Source organism: Myotis yumanensis, unplaced genomic scaffold, assembly GCF_028538775.1.
Source record: "Myotis yumanensis isolate MYYU_CA2020_CCGP unplaced genomic scaffold, mMyoYum1.0.hap1 SCAF_8, whole genome shotgun sequence".
Classification (NCBI taxonomy): domain Eukaryota; kingdom Metazoa; phylum Chordata; class Mammalia; order Chiroptera; family Vespertilionidae; genus Myotis; species Myotis yumanensis.
In genome coordinates this window covers 92,876,646-92,894,186 of record NW_027223759.1, presented here as the reverse complement: position 1 = coordinate 92,894,186, position 17,541 = coordinate 92,876,646, and the positions used below count along the sequence as shown (strand labels likewise).

Below are 17,541 nucleotides of genomic sequence, written 5' to 3'. Positions count from 1 at the left end.
ACCCGCCCCGCCCAAGCCTTGCACGGAGGCCTTTGCTGGATAGCCTCAGGCAGAGGTTAGATTAGCACCTCCCTAGAGCTCCAGACAGAAGTTCTCCCACTGCAGACACAGCTGATTCTCACAGCCAATTGGCCTGGAGTCCTATCCCTCCCAGTGCTACTTACAACAATCAAGGCTTAACTACAACAAGACTGTGCACAAAGACCACAAGGGGGAGCACCAAGAGTGTCCTCCTCAGGTAATTGGGGAGGCTGAACCACTGGGCCCCAGAGGACACTTAGCACAGAAAACCACTTTATCAACACAAGGAAGCATAAAAAAATGCGGAGACAAAGAAACAGGACACAAATGACAGAAATGGAGGAAAGCAAACTGCTGGATATAGAGTTCAAAACCACAGTTCTAAGGTTTTTCAAGAATTTTCTAGAAACCGCCAATATATGTAGTGAGATCCTCAAGAAATCTTGTGAGACCCTCGTGTTGTGATAAAGGACCAACTAGAAATTAAGCATACACTGATTGAAATAAAGAATATTATACAGACTCCCAACAGCAGACCAGAGGGTCACAAGAATCAAGTCAAAGATTTGAAATACGAAGAAGCAAAAAACACCCAACCGGAAAAGCAAAAGGAAAAAAGAATCCAAAAATACGAAGATAGTGTAAGGAGCCTCTGAGACAACGTGAAGCGTACCAACATCCGAATTATGGGGGTGCCAGAAGAAGAGAGAGAGCAAGATATTGAAAACCTATTTGAAGAAATAATGACAGAAAACTTCCCCTACCTGGTGAAAGAAATAGACTTTCAAGTCCAGGATGCACAGAGGACCCCCAACAAAAGGAATCCAAAGAGGACCATACCAAGACACATCATAATTAAAATGCCAAGGGCAAAAGACAAGGAGAGAATCTTAAAATCAGCAAGAGAAAAACAGTCAGTTACCTACAAGGGAGTACCCATACGACTGTCAGCTGATTTCTCAACAGAAATTTTGCAGGCCAGAAGGGAGTGGCAAGAAATATTCAAAGTGATGAATAGCAAGAACCTACAACCAAGATTAGTCTACCCAGCAAAACTATCATTCAGAATTGAAGGTCAGATAAAGAGCTTTACAGATAAGAAAAAGCTAAAGGAGTTCATCACCACTAAATCAGTACTATATGAAATGCTGAAAGGTATCCTTTAAGAAGAGGAAGAAGAAGAAAAAGGTAAAGATACAAATCATGAACAAGAAATACACATCTATCAACAAGTGAATCTAAAAACCAAGTGAATAAATAATCTGATGAACAGAAAGAACTGGTGATTATAATAGAATCAGGGGCATAGAAAGGGAATGGACTGACTATTCTTGGGGGGGGAAGGGGTGTGGGGGGTGCGGGAAGAGCCTGGACAAAAATCTCACACCTATGAAAGAGGACAGTGGGTGGGGAGTGAGGGCGGAGGGGGGGTGGGAACTGGGTGGAGGGGAGTTATGGGGGGGAAAAAGAGGAGCAAATGTAATAATCTGAACAATAAAGATTTAATTAAAAAATGGAAACATTTAAACTTATTTAACTACTCCTACTACCCTAGTCTCTTTTTTTTTTTTTTTAAATATATTTTATTGATTTTTTACAGAGAGGAAGGGAGAGAGATAGATAGTTAGAAACATCGATGGGAGAGAAACATCGACCAGCTGCCTCCTGCACATCTCCCACGGGGGATGTGCCCGCAACCCAGGTACATGCCCTTGACCGGAATCGAACCCGGGACCTTTCAGTCCATAGGCCGACGCTCTATCCACTGAGCCAAACCGGTTTTTGGCAATCCCTAGTCTCTTTTTAAAAAGCAAGTGATACAACTTACTTTCTTAAGATCCAATTTCCTCATAAACTTTAATTTGTAAAAGCTCTTAAAACTGGATTCTAATTTAGTTAATACAGATTAACAAACATAAAGGACAAATCTTGTAGATTGTTGCTACAAGTGATGCTTTTTTCACAATCTAGTAAGATGCAATTCCATATTTAATACAAAGCAGCAATTGTGTGCTTTTAAAAAAAAATGTATCTAAGCACCAACCTAGAGAGACTTTCTGTGAGAAATTTGGAGTCACCATGAAGAAATGCATTACAGATCCAGCAGGACTTTCCTCCTTCGAAATGGGATAAAAATAAAAAGCCATTTTCTAATAACCCCCCATATACTTTTGCTGTGTGACTTAGAAGTTGGTCCAAAGGTTCATCTTCAGCAATTACGCCTGCTACACGTTCTCTCGCAACAGGTGACACGAAATGGCATTTCTTGGGCAAAGCACCAGGATCAAACCGGCAAGACGCCTGTTCCTGCGATGTCTTATTACTTTTATTTTGGATCTTACCAAAATGGCTTTGAATCGGATGAATTACCACATTTGTTTTTGGTTCTGTGTGGTTTTCTGCTTTGCTTTTTTATCAGCCTTTCATGAGCAACTGGGGCACGAGCCCATTCACACCCAAGAATAAAAACAAACCCAGGACCCGAGAAGGCTCCCCTGCAAACCCGGACTGATCCGTTTCCTCGACACAATTTTAAAATCGGACCAAGGCTCCGGGTGGGGAGAGAAGCCTGAGGCGAGCACCACAACCTGTCTCAAGCCTCGATTCCCTTTTAAGGAACAAGCTATACGGTAAGTCAACACCTAAAAGAAGCCCCATTCGAAATGCGGAGGGGTCTGCAAAAACAAGAGCCTCCTTTCATTCCAAAGCCACCAAACCCACACCAGGGGAGGAAAATAAGTGCAACGAACACTCGTGAGCCGAAGTTTCGATCCTGCCCCACCGAGACGCTGCACCAGCACCAATTGGGAAGAGGAAAACCAGGGGGTGGGGAGCAAAGAGAGCGAGCATGTGGCCTGCAAACTGCAACAACGCAATCTCCATTTTGAACAATGAGCCTCTTTCCTCCGGTAAATCTAAAAAACAAAACAAAACAAAACAAAACAAAAAAAAACATAAGACAAAATTGACACAACTGCTAATAGTCTAATAAAGCTGTTTCCTTACATTTCTATGTATTATAAAATGATTGTGTATTTATGCATAAAGATGCAAAAAACAGATACTACAAAACCAAAGAAGTGAAGAGCAGTATCTTACTAAGAAACGAAATTAAGCCCCATCTCCCCAGATATTTAGGCCTATAAGAAGATTATATTGCATCTATAACAGTGATGTTCCCAAATCTTTTAAAATATAAAAATTAACCCCTTTTTAATTCTTATTATAAACTAGAGGTCGGTGCACTGATTCATACACGGTGGGGTCCCTTGGCCTGGCCTGCACCCTATCACAATCTGGGACCCCTCACTGGATGTCAGAGAGTCAGTTTTGGCCGATCCCCACAGGCCAGGCTGAGGGACCCAAATTCGTGCACCAGGCCTCTAGTGCAGCTATAAAAAAGAAGGCTCTCTTACCCTTTGCAACAGCATGGATGGACCAGGAGATTATTATGCTAAGTGAAATAAGCCAGCCAGAGAAAGACAAGTATCACATGGTCTCACTCATATGTAGAATCTGATGAACGAAATAAGCTGATGAACAAAAAAGATCCAGAGACATTGAAGCATGGAACATACTGACTTTTTTCAGAGGAAAGGGGGAGGGGTGGAAAGAGATTAATGAATCTACACTAATAAAAGAGAAACATGCAAATTTGTGTCACTCCTCCATGCCCACCAGCCAATCAGATGAGTATGCAAATTAACCTAACAAAGATGGCGGTTAATTTGCATACACAGGCATGGATCTAAGACTGAAGACAATGTAGAAGGAAGCCACGCGCTGCAGAAGGGAGCTAAGCTGTGGAGAAGCAAGCGGGTGGTGGAGGCGGGAGGGAAGCTTCGCTCCGGCTGCAGGAAGCCCTATTCTTGCAGGAATCTTCCTGCAACAGGCCTCTAGTGGACTGATAAGCGTATATGCATAACCATGGACATAGACAATAGTGCATGGAAGGGGTCCATGGAGGGACAGAAGGGGCACCTATAATACTTTCAATGATAAAGATAAATTTTAAAAAAGAAAAATATATGATCTCACTTACATGTGGAATCTAATGAACAAAGTAAACTGACAAAATAGGACCAGAAGCATGGAAACATGGAAGAGACTGACGAATCTCAGAGGGAGGGGTGTGGTGAAGGGAAGAGACTAACCAAAGGACGTGTATTCATGTATGCGTAGCCCGAGAACACAGACAGCAGCGGGAAAGGTCTGGGCGAGTTGGGGCTGTGTGGAGGGGAGAAAAGAGGTGGCACCCGGGGACACCTGTAACACTGTCAGCAAGAATTTTTTTTGTTAATTTCCACCCGAGGATATTTTTCCACGGTTTTTAGAGAGAGTGGAAGGGAGAGGGAGAGACAGAAAGAGAGAAACATGGATGTGAGAGAGACACAGGATTGGTTGCCTCCCACATGCATGCACCCGGACCAGAGCTGGGGATCCAGCCTGCCTCCGAGGTCCAGGCCCTTGACCAGAATCGAACTTGGGACCATTCAGTCCACAGGGCGGCACTCTCGTCACTGAGCTACAGCAGCTCGAGCAACAACACATTTTTAAAAATTTGTTCACTGCAGTAAGCTCTGCAGGGTTCTTTATTTTATAGAGTGTGCTCTGGCTAAGTAAAGTTACATCTGATTTCATACCTTTTCTCTGTGCAAACGTCATGATTTTGCCATAACAGAAAATGCGTTTTGCTTTGATGGACAGAATGTTAAAATGTGTTACGTTCACGACGTTGTTCTAATCTAGTCTGTTCCCCACGCTTTCATTTTGCGCTTCACCTTTTCAGATCCCCGGGGCTGGACCGCGGACTCCGCTTCCGCTGCGCCTGTAACCCAGTCCGTCCGCGCAGGCAGGGCGTCCGGGTGGCTGGCTGCTGGCCTGGCGGCCGCGAGCGCGGACAGCACGCACCCAAGACCACGGCCCGGGCGGTCAGCGGCGGGAGGGCACCGGCCTGCCGCCCGCGGCATCAGCGCGAAGGCCTCCCCCGCCCCCGCCGAGCCCGCCCTCCTCGCCTCTGAACAGCGGCCAAGGCGGAGCGAATGCTGTCAATTTCTGTTCAGAAACTTCAGGCGCTGCCCTGCGCCTCGGAGCCGCCCCGCGTCCCGCGTCCCGCGTCCCGCGTCCCGCGTCCCGCGTCCCGCGTCCCGCGTCCCGCGTCCCGCGTCCCGCGTCCCGCGTCCCGCGTCCCGCGTCCCGGGTCCCGCCACGGCCTCCTGGGCGGATGCGCTGCGGCACCAGATGCGGGAGAGGCCACGCGGCGCCGCTGAAATCGCTCCGGCTTCTGCGCCCGCTCACCGCCCTCCATTGACTTCAGAGCTCATTTTGCCATTTGGGCTGGGACTGTGGAATGTGCCCTGGTGCCGGTTGGCCATCGCGGTCTCCCGGCCCCCCGCCTAGCTCCCACGGTTAGCCTTCCTGGAGAGGCTGCGTGATTGCTGTGAAAGGGCCAGGCCAGCAGCTCAGGAAACAACTGCCATTGACAAGATAGTTGGTTTCTCAGTGACCAGGAGGCCGCGAGGAGACCCAGGACCAGGCGAGGGCTCAGGAGGGAGACCAGGCAAGAGACGGGATTGTGGCCTTCAGGGTGAGGCAGGAAGAGAGGCTGCGGGAACCAGCCAGGTCTCCCGGTAGTCAAGGCTGGTGGGAGCACAGAGGCCTTGTTATCAACACACCAGGATGGCCACAGGCAGAGCTGGGCATGAGCCTAATTGGAATGTCCAAGGACACTGAGCCTGGGAGAAAATGGGTGTACACAAACACAATCACACACATAGGAGGGCTGTATGAGGGCACAAAGAACACAGTGTTAAAATGTGTTAAGTCTAGGTGGTGAGCTATAGCTGTTCATTGCACAACGCTTCCAAATCTTGGGGAAGATTAAATATTTCTAAATTAAAAGTTGAGAAAAGTGCCAAAACCGGTTTGGCTCAGTGGATAGAGTGGCGGCCTGCGGACTGAAGGGTCCCAGGTTCGATTCCGGTCGCGGGCATGTGCCTGGGTTGCGGGCACATCCCCAATAGGAGATGTGCAGGAGGCGGCTGATCGATATTTCCCTCTCATCGATGTTTCTAACTCTCTATCTCTCTCCCTTCCTCTCTGTAAGAAAATCAATAAAATATATATTTTTTAAAAAGTTGAGAAAAGAAATAATATATTAAAGTGTTTCTAGCCCTAGCCAGTTTGGCTCAGTGGATAGAGCATCAGCCTGTGGACTGAAGGGTCCCAGGTTTGATTATGGTCAAGGGTTCAATCCCCAGTAGGGGGCGTGCAGGAGGCAGCCAATCAATGATTCTCTCTCATGAGGTTTCTCTCTCCCTCTCCCTTCCTTTCTAAAAGCAATAAAAATATATAAAATATAAAATAAAAAAATAAAGTGTTTCTAAAAAAATCAGCTTAAAGAAAAAAAATTATGTAGAGCCTTGTTTATTCCTAGATAGTAGCCTACGTGTTATAAATACATACATTTGTCCTAGACTGGTAGCTTTCTAGATGTACCCACTGCACCTGATGCCAAAGACTGGAGTCCCTATTAAAAGAGTACTTGGGGAGAAACCAAGATGGCGGCATAGGTAAACACTGGAAATTGCTGCCTCCCACAACAACTTCAAAAATACAACTAAAAGGCAAAACAGACATCATCCAGAACTACAGGAAGGCTGGCTGAGTGGAAACTCTACTACTAGAAGGAAAGAGAAAAGCACACTGAGACTCAGAGGAGGTGCGGAAGTAAAGTGCAGAGGTACCGAGGCACATGTGGAAAGGGCTGGCAACTGAGGACGCAGTTGTCTTTTTCAATCGGGAGGGAGTCTCAAGCTCCCGACTGCTCTGAACTCCAGTTCTGGGCGAGTCTCTGGGGACCCAGACTCATACGGGGAAAAACTGGACTGTCTGGCAGCGGGCAGAACTCGGAACTCGAGGGCAGCTTTCTCTCAGAGGTGCTTGCAGCGATTACCGGGACACTGAGACTCGGGGCCTCTTAGGATAGGGCAGAGGATCAGCCATAGCTGCTTGCTCCACCCTGTCTATGCCCTGAGACCCCGCCCCACCCAAGCTGCGAGAGAGGCTTTTGCATATGAATGCTCTCGCCCTTTGCAATCTGAAAATTACCTAACAAACTGCAGCTGGGCCAGACAGACCCAGAACTTCCAAGAGAAGGCCCAAGGCCCCACAGCAGCTTGCATTGCTTCACAGCTGGGCTTCATCTGGGCACCTCCAAACCCCAAAAAAGGAATGGGAATCTGCAGATCTCTTCGTAGCTCCTGCTGGGTAGCCTCAGGCAGAGGCTAAATTAGCACCTCCTTAGATCCAAGAGCCAGTGTACCCAGTGGTCAGAGTGGGACCATCCAGATTACAACTCCTCAGATCCATAAGGGACACATTCAGGGGGCAGACTCAGTGAGCACCAAAGCCTCACTGAAGCAAGTCTTGCCCCATAAGGGTGTCTTCAGCACAGAAGTTCTCCCACCGTAGACACAGGTGATTCTCACAGCCAATTGGCCTGGAGGTCAATTCCTCCTAGTGATACCTACAACAATCAAGGCTTAACTACAACAAGACTGTGCACAAAGCCCACAAAGGGGTGCACCAAGAGTGTCCACCACAGGTAATTGGGGAGGCTGAGCCACTAGGCCCTATAGGACACCTAGCACACAAAGCCACTCTACCAACACAGGGAAGCATAAAAAATGCGGAGACAAAGAAACAGGTCACAAATGACAGAAATGGAGGAAAGCAAACTACTGGATATAGAGTTCAAAAGCACGGTTATAAGGTTTTTCAAGAATTTTCTAGAAACCGCCCATAAATTTAGTTAGACCCTGGAGGATATGAAAAAAGACCAACTAGAAATTAAGCATACACTGACTGAAATAAAGAATAATATACAGAGATCCAACAGCAGACAAGAGGATCTCAAGAATCAAGTCAAAGATTTGAAATATGAAGAAGCAAAAAATACCCAACCAGAAAAGCAAAAAGAAAAAAGAATCCAAAAATACGAAGATAGTGTAAGGAGCCTCTGGGACAACTTCAAGTGCACCAACATCCGAATTATAGGGGTGCCAGAAGAAGAGAGAGAGCAAGATATTGAAAACCTATTTGAAGAAATAATGACAGAAAACTTCCCCTACATGGTGAAAGAAATAGACTTACAAGTCCAGGATGCACAGAGAACCCCCAACAAAAGGAATCCAAAGAGGACCACACCAAGACACATCATAATTAAAATGCCAAGGGCGCCAAAACCGGTTTGGCTCAGTGGATAGAGCGTCGGCTTGCGGACTGAAAGGTCCCAGGTTCGATTCCGGTCAGGGGCATGTACCTGGGTTGCGGGCACATCCCCACTAGGAGATGTGCAGGAGGCAGCTGATCGATGTTCCTCTCTCATTGATGTTTCTAACTCTCTATCTCTCTCCCTTCCTCTATGTAGAAAATCAATAAAATATATTTTAAAAAAATAAAAATAAATAAAAAAATAAAAATAAAATGCCAAGGGCAAAAGACAAAGAGAGAATCTTAAAATCAGCAAGAGAAAAACAGTCAGTTACCTACAAGGGAGTACCCATACGACTGTCAGCTGATTTCTCAACAGAAACTTTGCAGGCCAGAAGGGAGTGGCAAGAAATATTCAAAGTGATGAATAGCAAGAACCTACAACCAAGATTAGTCTACCCAGCAAAACTATCATTCAGAATTGAAGGTCAGATAAAGAGCTTCACAGATAAGAAAAAGCTAAAGGAGTTCATCACCACCAAACCAGTATTATAGGAAATGCTTGGAACAGGGGGTCCCTCTGGGGTGAGGACGACGGAGCCCACCGCACTAGGGCGCTTGCATGCACAACTCCGGAGACCAGGTTCAGAGACACAGATCTAAGTTTATTGAGGAAGTACAGCCGTATATAAAGGGGCAAGCAGCCAATACAATAGGGACATGCTTGCTATGTTATCCAATGGGTGTGAGGGTCGGGGCTAAGAGTAGGTGACTCTTGGAGATTTGTCAGCTGGGTGTTGCCACTTCCTGGTGTGCCAAGAAAGCCTGTTTGCTGGAGTGTGCTCACAGCATTGCTTCGGCCGAAGCACTGAGATAAATCTTTTGAGCTCTACCCATATCTCCCCCTTCCTTTTTTATAAGCGCCTGCTGGATGTGGATAATCATAGCTTGCTGTGCATCTATTCTTTGGATCATGAAGTAAAAGCAGCGAAACAAGCTGAATGCAAGGAGGCCTCCTGCTGCTAGGACGGCCCATATGAATATGTTAGCAGGATTTAAGCAGGAGGTTAGAGGGCTGTGGGCATCACTTAAGAAAATAAACTCAATGGGTTTCACTTGGGTATTGCTGATTCTTAGGATTTCTCGCTGGAGCTGATAGGTGCTGTTTAGGAATGCCTGGCTGAATGGACCTTTAAGGAGATTTGCTAATTTTTGCGCTCCCAGGAGGCATTTCTCACTGGAATGGGTGTTACACAGATGGCATATATTAATAGGAATAATGTCTCTGCTGACGGATTGCCTTCTGGTGCCAGGCGTGTGGCTTGGTCCTGTAGATTCTTGATGTTTCCCCAGGTAATGTTGTGGGCCCATCAGTGCCTTGGTTGCCTCCGCCACCGGGGCTAGTTGTCCTCTATCGTCAGGTCCTCCATTTCCTCTACCGGGGGTGATGGTGATGGTGGTCTACCACTCATCGCTGGTGGTGCAGGGTTTGATATTACGGGCAGGGCAGGAATCCACGCGGGATTTTTCTCACCTTCTGGAAAAATACAAGCAAACCCTCTCCCTTGGGTTAAGAGCGGGTCAGGGCCCTTCCAAGCCCCAGTTAGTGGATCTCTCCACCGGACCAAAGGGAGAAGTGTTGGTATGTCTCTGAGACCTCCCCAGTGTTTAAAAATGGGAGGAAGACCGTCGGGGGCAAAATGAAAATAATTGAGGGTTATAAGAGCCTGTAATAGTTGCTGTTGAGGCGTTACTCTTTGGTCTATCTTTTCCCCTCCTTTTTCTTTAGTAAGCTGGATTTTTAACTCTTTATTTTGTCTTTCTATTATGACTTGCCCTTGTGGGTTGTAATGGTATGCCAGTAATGTGCTTGATGTTATGTTTCGTGAGGAATTGCTGAAAAGCCTCGCTAGTGTAGCAGGGGCCGTTATCTGTTTTAATTTCCCAGGGAAAGCCTAATGTTAAAAATGCCCCGTTGAGGGTTTCTATTGAGTGGCGAGTCTTTTCACCTGTGTGAGCTTGAGCATACGTGGCCCCAGAGCAAGAGTCAATGATTACATGTACATATTTGAGCCTACCGAAGCTGGGAATATGGGTCACATCTGCTTGCCATAAGGCATTGGGTTGGAGCCCCCAGGGGTTGACCCCTTGTGGCTGGAGGGGGCCTAAAGGCAATAGGGGGCCGTAGGTTTTGCATGTCCGTATGAAATGCTTGCAGCCAGAGAGGGTTAAATGAGGAAATAGCTTGTGCAAGCTAGCTGCCTCTATCTCTGGATTGTTTTTCCTCTTGTCTTCATGGTTGGAGCATTCCTGACAATTCCTCTCTGTTGCAGGAATCCACATGGTGTTGGAGTTGTTTTCTGAAAATATACAAACGTATTCTCGACCAAAGGTTAATAAAGGAAACTTTACTTGGGGTTCTATTAATTTTTGCTTAAATGAATTTCCTTTGGCTTATTTTGACACCACATATGTTTTTCATGGGTGTCTTGCTGTTAGCATTACAAATGAAAAAAATTTTCTAGATGTAAATTAGTTACAGGATATTTTTCCTTACATGGTATTTTTCCACTATCCCCACTTTTTTGGTTTAATTATTAGGAGGATTTTTGGAAAATTTATAATGCAGTCTAGATGACTTTAAATTTTAATTTTTTGTACAAAAATATGACTGCTTTAGGTTCATTGCATGTTAAGTAATTTTTCCATGAAATGAAAATTTTGGTTAATACTTCTTCAGCCAATTTTAATTAATCTGAAAACTTGACTACTATTTTACTGTCAAATTTAATACTCTAATAACAATCTTAGTTTACACTGTAAATATTAATGGAAAGGATTATTTTGCATCCTTGAGAGGGCCCTGAATATTCCTGGTGTTAGGCTGGATTTAGATATAGGGAAGCTGCTGTCAGCTAAGTCTCTGTTTTCTCGGTATCGATCTTGGCTGGGCCAAGTCTCTTTCTCCAGAGAGGGCCCAGCTCATGCCATTGGGCAAGAGACAGATCTATGGTACTAGCCCAAGGGTGGGCAAACTTTTTGACTCGAGGGCCACAATGGGTTCTTAAACTGGACCGGAGGGCCGGAACAAAAGCATGGATGGAGTGTTTGTGTGAACCAATATAAATTCAAAGTAAACATCATTACATAAAAGGGTACGGTCTTTTTTTTTTTTTTTTTAGTTTTATTCATTTCAAACGGGCCAGATCCGGCCCAAGGGCCGTAGTTTGCCCACGGCTGTACTAGCCACTATGAGGCTTCAACCTTAGCATGAACAGAGAGCTCAGGCAACAGCTGTGGACAATTGGAAGAGGGATGCCCTTGGCAAAAAGGGCAAGAGAGGCCAATATAGAATGCTCAAGTGCCTTCCCAGGGGGCCTTCCACACAGTGGAAGGGATTAAATCTTTTCATGTCCTTATTAAATTGCTGCCAAACATTTAAAGAATTAGTTTGTAAGCTTGTTTGGAATAAATTTATAATATGCTGTTGTAAAATATTGAAAATTATTAATGAGCTTTTGTTATTTTAAATTATATCTTAAAATTCTACTGCTGTATTTTAAGAAATATTAAACAAAATAACTTGTTTTGCCCTTTCTTAGAGGCAAAAACTTAAAATATGTATTTATTAATTTTTATTTGATAAAGCTTTCCATGTGATTTCAAGTATATTAAATTGGCTTTATTAAAAAATCCTTTAAGAAGACAGAATAAACTTTTGAAAACATTTCAGGGCCCATGAAATGTCTCAAAGTCATTCCTTGGTTATAGTATTGAAATCTAACTTGAAGGACCATTAAATATATATGATTTAAAGATTATATATTTTAATTTCGAATTTTTCAGAGAAAGCACAAGACCTTCTTAGAAATAAATTTCTATACTTTAGGCATTTAGTTACCACAATTATAATTTTTCCCAATTTAATTTAACTAGAACTTTAAACTCTTAGCTGGCAAGTTAAACATTCAGCATTTCTTTAGATTAATAAGAGCAGGTGCTTCCTTCCTTATGTAATTTTAAGTATATTGTACCAGTCTAATTTAGTACTGGAAGGGTTAAAGAGAAGAGAAAATTTGTTGTGCTTACTAACAGCTTGTGTCCTTGAGTCCAGCATAGTTTACATAAGTAAAAAATAACAAAAAACTCTCTCTCCCTGCTCTCCCTGCTAACGACCCCCCCTTTTTTTTTTTTCTGCATTAACCATTTGGATATTGGGGATATTGTTGCAGATCCGGTGGCATTTGCTGCAGCTGTGGGGTTAACATTCACAGGAAAGAGTCCAGGGGTCTCCGGCCTTAAGGATATCTTTACTCTATCCCTCTGGCTACACATGAACTGATATATCCCTGTCCATGGATTGTCATCCGTGTCCCCCACGAAAGGATTACTTGGGGGCCGCTGGGCAGTTAAACTTTTTGTTCACTCTGTGAGGGGAGCAGGGGAGTGACTCTGGCAGGAAGCCTCCTGGTGAGACTCCCCTGCTTTTGCCTCGCTAGAGGTTTTTTTGGGAGGTTTTTCTTTCTCAGTTTCAGTTTTCCTTGAGCTTTGAGAAACTACTTTTGACTTGTCGAAAACAGCCCAGGGATCTTCGGGGGCAGAGGGCTCTGGAGGGGAATAGGGAGGCAGAGGGTCTTCTGTTCCCCTGCCCGCACCGACGGTGGTGGAGAGAGCCTGTGGTATGGGAAGTGCAGGCTCGGGCGGAGCCCCGCTTAGGCGGGCTAAGATTGCTAAAATAGCAGGCGCGAGAGAAAGCAGAAAAGTCTTTCCCTCATGGACTTCTGCTGATCTTATCCTCTGTAATGCTTTCTCCCATGTACTGGGGTCCCAAATGGGGGCTTCTAGCAGCCAAGGGTTAAATGCTATGAGGACATCCCAGAGCTTTTGTAGCTCCTTTTCTGTTACTTTTATTCGCCTGCTCTGTAACAGTGCATGAAGCGGTGAGCCTGATGGGGGAAGGTTTCCCATCGTTACAGAGGGTCACTCACCCGTCCTGGAGCGTGCTGTGCCAGGGTCCCTGTTCGAGGAGCCAGATGGAACAGGGGATTCTTCAGGGGTGAGGACGAGGGAGCCCACCGCGCTAGGGAGCTTGCATGCATGACTCCAGAGACCAGGTTCAGAGACACAGATCTAAGATAATTGAGGAAGTACAGCCGTATATAAAGGGGCAAGCAGCCAATACAATAGGGACACGCTTGCTATGTTATCCAATGGGCATGAGAGTCGGGGCTAAGAGTAGGTGGTGTACTGGGCTGCATATCTGGCCTTCGGCCAGAAGGGGCGCGCTGTGCTGTCTGTTCCTAAAACACATAGATAGGAAGGTACTGACATCAGGCCAGGCCTTGAGATATGGTCTCATGGCCCCTTCCCGGCACTCTGTACTCTCTATTCCTAGAACACATAGATAGGAAGGTAGTCACTGTATGATGCTATACTGTGTTGAGAACTAATTATGTAAACAAGGCTTTGTAACTTTGTGGTTTTTGCAAATAAAAATGCTGTAATTCCTGTAATCTGGGCTGCAGTTCAGCCTCTGCTCCGGCAGGGTGCTGTAACTATAGTCAGCTGACCAGCTTAATAAAGGCTCTTAAATTTAAATTCTGAGTCGGTGGTCTATCTCGCTGAGTGAACCCATAACAGTGGCTCTTGGAGATTTGTCAGGCGGGTGTTGCCACTTCCTGGTGTGCCAAGGAAGCCTGTTCGCTGGAGTGTGCTCACAGCGTTGCTTTGGCCGCAGCACTGAGACAAATCTCTTGAGCTTTGCCCACAAATGCTGAAAGGTATTCTTTAAGAAGAGGAAGAAGAAAAAGGTAAAGATAAAAATTATGAACAGCAAATACATATCTATTAACAGGTGAATCTAAAAATCAAGTGAATAAAAAATCTGATGAACAGAGTAAACTTGTTAATATAATAGAACCAGGGGCACAGAAAGGGAGTGGACTGACAATTCTTGGGGGGAAATGGGTGTGGGGGTGCAGGAAGAGACTGGACAAAAATCGTACACCTATGGATGAGGACAGTGGGAGGGGTAAGGGCAGAGGGTGGGGTGGGAACTGGGTGGAGGAGAGCTATGGGGGGAAAAAAGAGGAACAACTGTAATAATCTGAACAATAAAGATTTAATTTTTAAAAAAAAAAGACTCATGAAGAATCTTTGACCCTCCCCCCTTACCTGCCCAAAGGAATTTAGATAGAAAAACCTGCTTAAAGGAAGGGGCTACCACCTTAGCATCATAATATAAACTAAGTATAGCAGACAGGGAGAAATCCAGCAAAGGCTATTTATGGAACTGCCCTCTCTGTCCTGTTGTTTTGGGTGGCTCAGCATGTTGTTTACTGAATTTGCTGTGTCTTGTCTATCTGCATATTGCCTGCTTTCCCTTTGAAATCTCAGACCCCTGCCTTTCTTCTCCTTCATCCAAAATAGCATAGAAGCCTCAATTGTCCAATGTGTCTTTGGGTCTCATATTCTTATGGCACCCCCACATGTACATCTGTTAGCAGAGAGCTACCTGTGTCGGAGGGGCTCTCCCCTTCTCAGTTCTTTTTTTTCAACTCTGATTTCATGTTTTATTTTCTGTAAACATTTCATGTCTTCCAAGTTCAGAAATAAAAATAATATATTTATCCCTTAACCCTCCTCGATTCTTGACACGCTCATGAGAAAGAATCCAGACAAGTGACAGAAAGCAGTATCGAAGCAAATCAAGCAAGTTTATTAAGAATGCACTTGGCATAAGCACAAGTAGGCAACAGCTAGTCTGAGCGACCCAGTAGGTGGGGATTTTCCCCTATAGGTTTCAAGGATCCCCTGCCGGATATCTTGGGCAACAGACTAGATTTCAAGGTTCCCCTTGTACATTGTTGTGGCTTTTCCCAGAGTTTATGAGAACATCTGGCGATTTTATCTTGGTGAGGATTAAAAGAAAAAGTTCTAGGTCCACCCTACTTGATTTGGCTCAGTGGATAGAGCGTCGGACTGCGAACTGAAGGGTCCCAGGTTCCATTCCAGTCAAGGGCATGTACCTTGGTTGTGGGTACATCCCCAGTAAGGGGTGTGCAGGAGGCAGCTGATCGATGTTTCTCTCATTGATGTTTCTAACTATCTATCTCTCTCCCTCTCCCTTACCCTCTGTAAAAAATCAATTATATATATAATATATATTCAGTATATATATGAATTTCTGACCTAGAGTCAGACAGCTGACTAGAAGCAAAGTTGGGACAGAAATCAGATCCCCTGGCCCCAGGCATTAATCAGATGTAGTTCAACAGCTTAACACAGATGACCTCAACCTAATCCCCGGACTTAACATGGAAAAAGGAATTTTTTTATGTAATTAAGGTTATGAACCTTCAGTAGATTATTCTGGATTATCCTAAAAGCATAGAAGTTTTCCCAGGTTGGTCAGAGAGATGAGGTAGAAGGAGGAGAGGAGATTTGAAATATGAGAGGGACTTAACTTGCATTGGTGGCTTTAAAGGTGGAGAAGGGACAAGACCAAGAAATGTGGTGGCCTCTAGAAGCTAGAAACAACTCTCATCTGAGATCAGCAGGAAAACACACATCTCAGTCCTAAGACCACAAGGAACTGAATTCTGCTAATAGCCCAAATAAGCAAGGAAATGGGTTCTCCCCTACATTCTCTGGAAAAGAAAGCAGCTGACTTGATACCTGGTAAGTTTCACTGTTGTAATGTAACCCGTGAATCACAGAAGGACGCCTCAAGAAGTCGAATTAAGGAGTCATATTAATTGCAATCCTGGAGTATGAGGGGACATTTCCCAAATCTCATAGTAATAAGATGGTCACAACTCCAGGTTTATATAGGCAAAAATCACAAAGGTATTGATTACATCCCAGGGTTTGGAATGAGGAACCTGGTTCGCAAAAAAGCAGTTTACAGAAGCAGAATTAAGCATGTTAATTACAGTTTTGGGTCTCCGGATCACTGAAACACATTGTCTGGGACCGCTGGGTTGACAGGAACACATTATCTAGAGCCCTCGGGTCTTGAGACCACTGAGTTGCCAGGAACACATTATCTAGAGCCATCGAAGCAATTTAGAGTAATTGTGCTGTCCTGGTCTTGGGACCACTGAGTTGACAGGGAAACATTATCTGGAACCCTCAGGTCTTGGGATAATTGTGCTATCCTGGTTCCCAGGTACAGAGGAATTTGCTTTCTAAAACCAGTAAGATCACAATCAATGGGATATTCACATCACAGTCAATAAGGCATTCAATCAAATGGAATGATTTATACAATTCAGAAAATCAAAATAACTTTCCTATTGTTAAACAAAGCAAATAGGTACAGAAGCCAAACATCAGGGTTAAAGTTAAACTATAGTTTCTACCTGAGATGATTGCTACCATACTTCATCACATCAGATGGATACCTGCAGAACAGTAAGATAATAATTGTGGGTTTTGCCGGTGTGGCTCCGTGTTTGAGTATTGACCTATGAACCAGGAGGTCACGGTTGGATTCCCGGTCAGGGCACATGCCCAGGTTGTGGGCTTAATCCCCAGTGGGAGGGCATGTGGGAGGCAGCCAATCAATGATTTTCACTCATCATTGATGTTTCTTTCTCTCTCCCTTTCCCTTCATTTCTGAAATCAATCTTAAAAAGTTTGTGGGGTTTTTTCCCCCCCAGATATATACTAGAGAACACACAGAACCAAAGGCAGAGCTGAAGGGGCAGATCTCAGAAGGGCAGGAGCCCAGGGGTTATTAGAACTCTGAGGGACTGTCACAGTGACGGGGCTCCATGCACTGCGTGTCTCCGCATGTCTCCATAAAGTGTCCAGTTCATGGGAGAGGATTCACTCTTCCAGTGGGGCCCACACCCATCCTGTGGTCAGGGGAGAGGTCCTTGGGGTTGTCATCATTTCACAGGGGGTTGGGAAGATAAGGATTTCCTAAAAGGAAGGACATTTGCTCACTACAATGTTCAATCATGGTTCTCCTATTAAAAACATTTGAACAACTGTTCTTAAATGAGACTTCCATCGCCACATAGGCCTCACCGTAAAAATATTGTCATAATAATGGTAGCAAATTATTAGTTCTTCGACTCTGCCTCCACTCCTCTGTAGGGAAGTTTTATTGTATTTACATAATACTCCCTGCATGCTTAGCCTCTGTGGAGTGCCTGTCACTCAGTCTACTGTTGAAGTGAGTAGTCCATTCCTCCTGTTGGCTCCATGGGGTGTGCGCCATTGTCTTCTCTGGCTATGCTACCAAACTAAAGAATTTTGTTCACCTGCACTCATCAGAGTCCAATCAAATGAGAATGG

The 17,541-nt window shown here is 44.9% G+C and overlaps 1 protein-coding gene across 1 annotated transcript in view; it reads left to right on the top strand.

Annotated features, from left to right (window-relative positions):
* SAP130 (Sin3A associated protein 130) overlaps positions 1-17,541 on the top strand; it is a 123,165-nt gene that overhangs the window by 298 nt on the left and 105,326 nt on the right. The gene's annotated exons all lie outside the window — the stretch shown is intronic.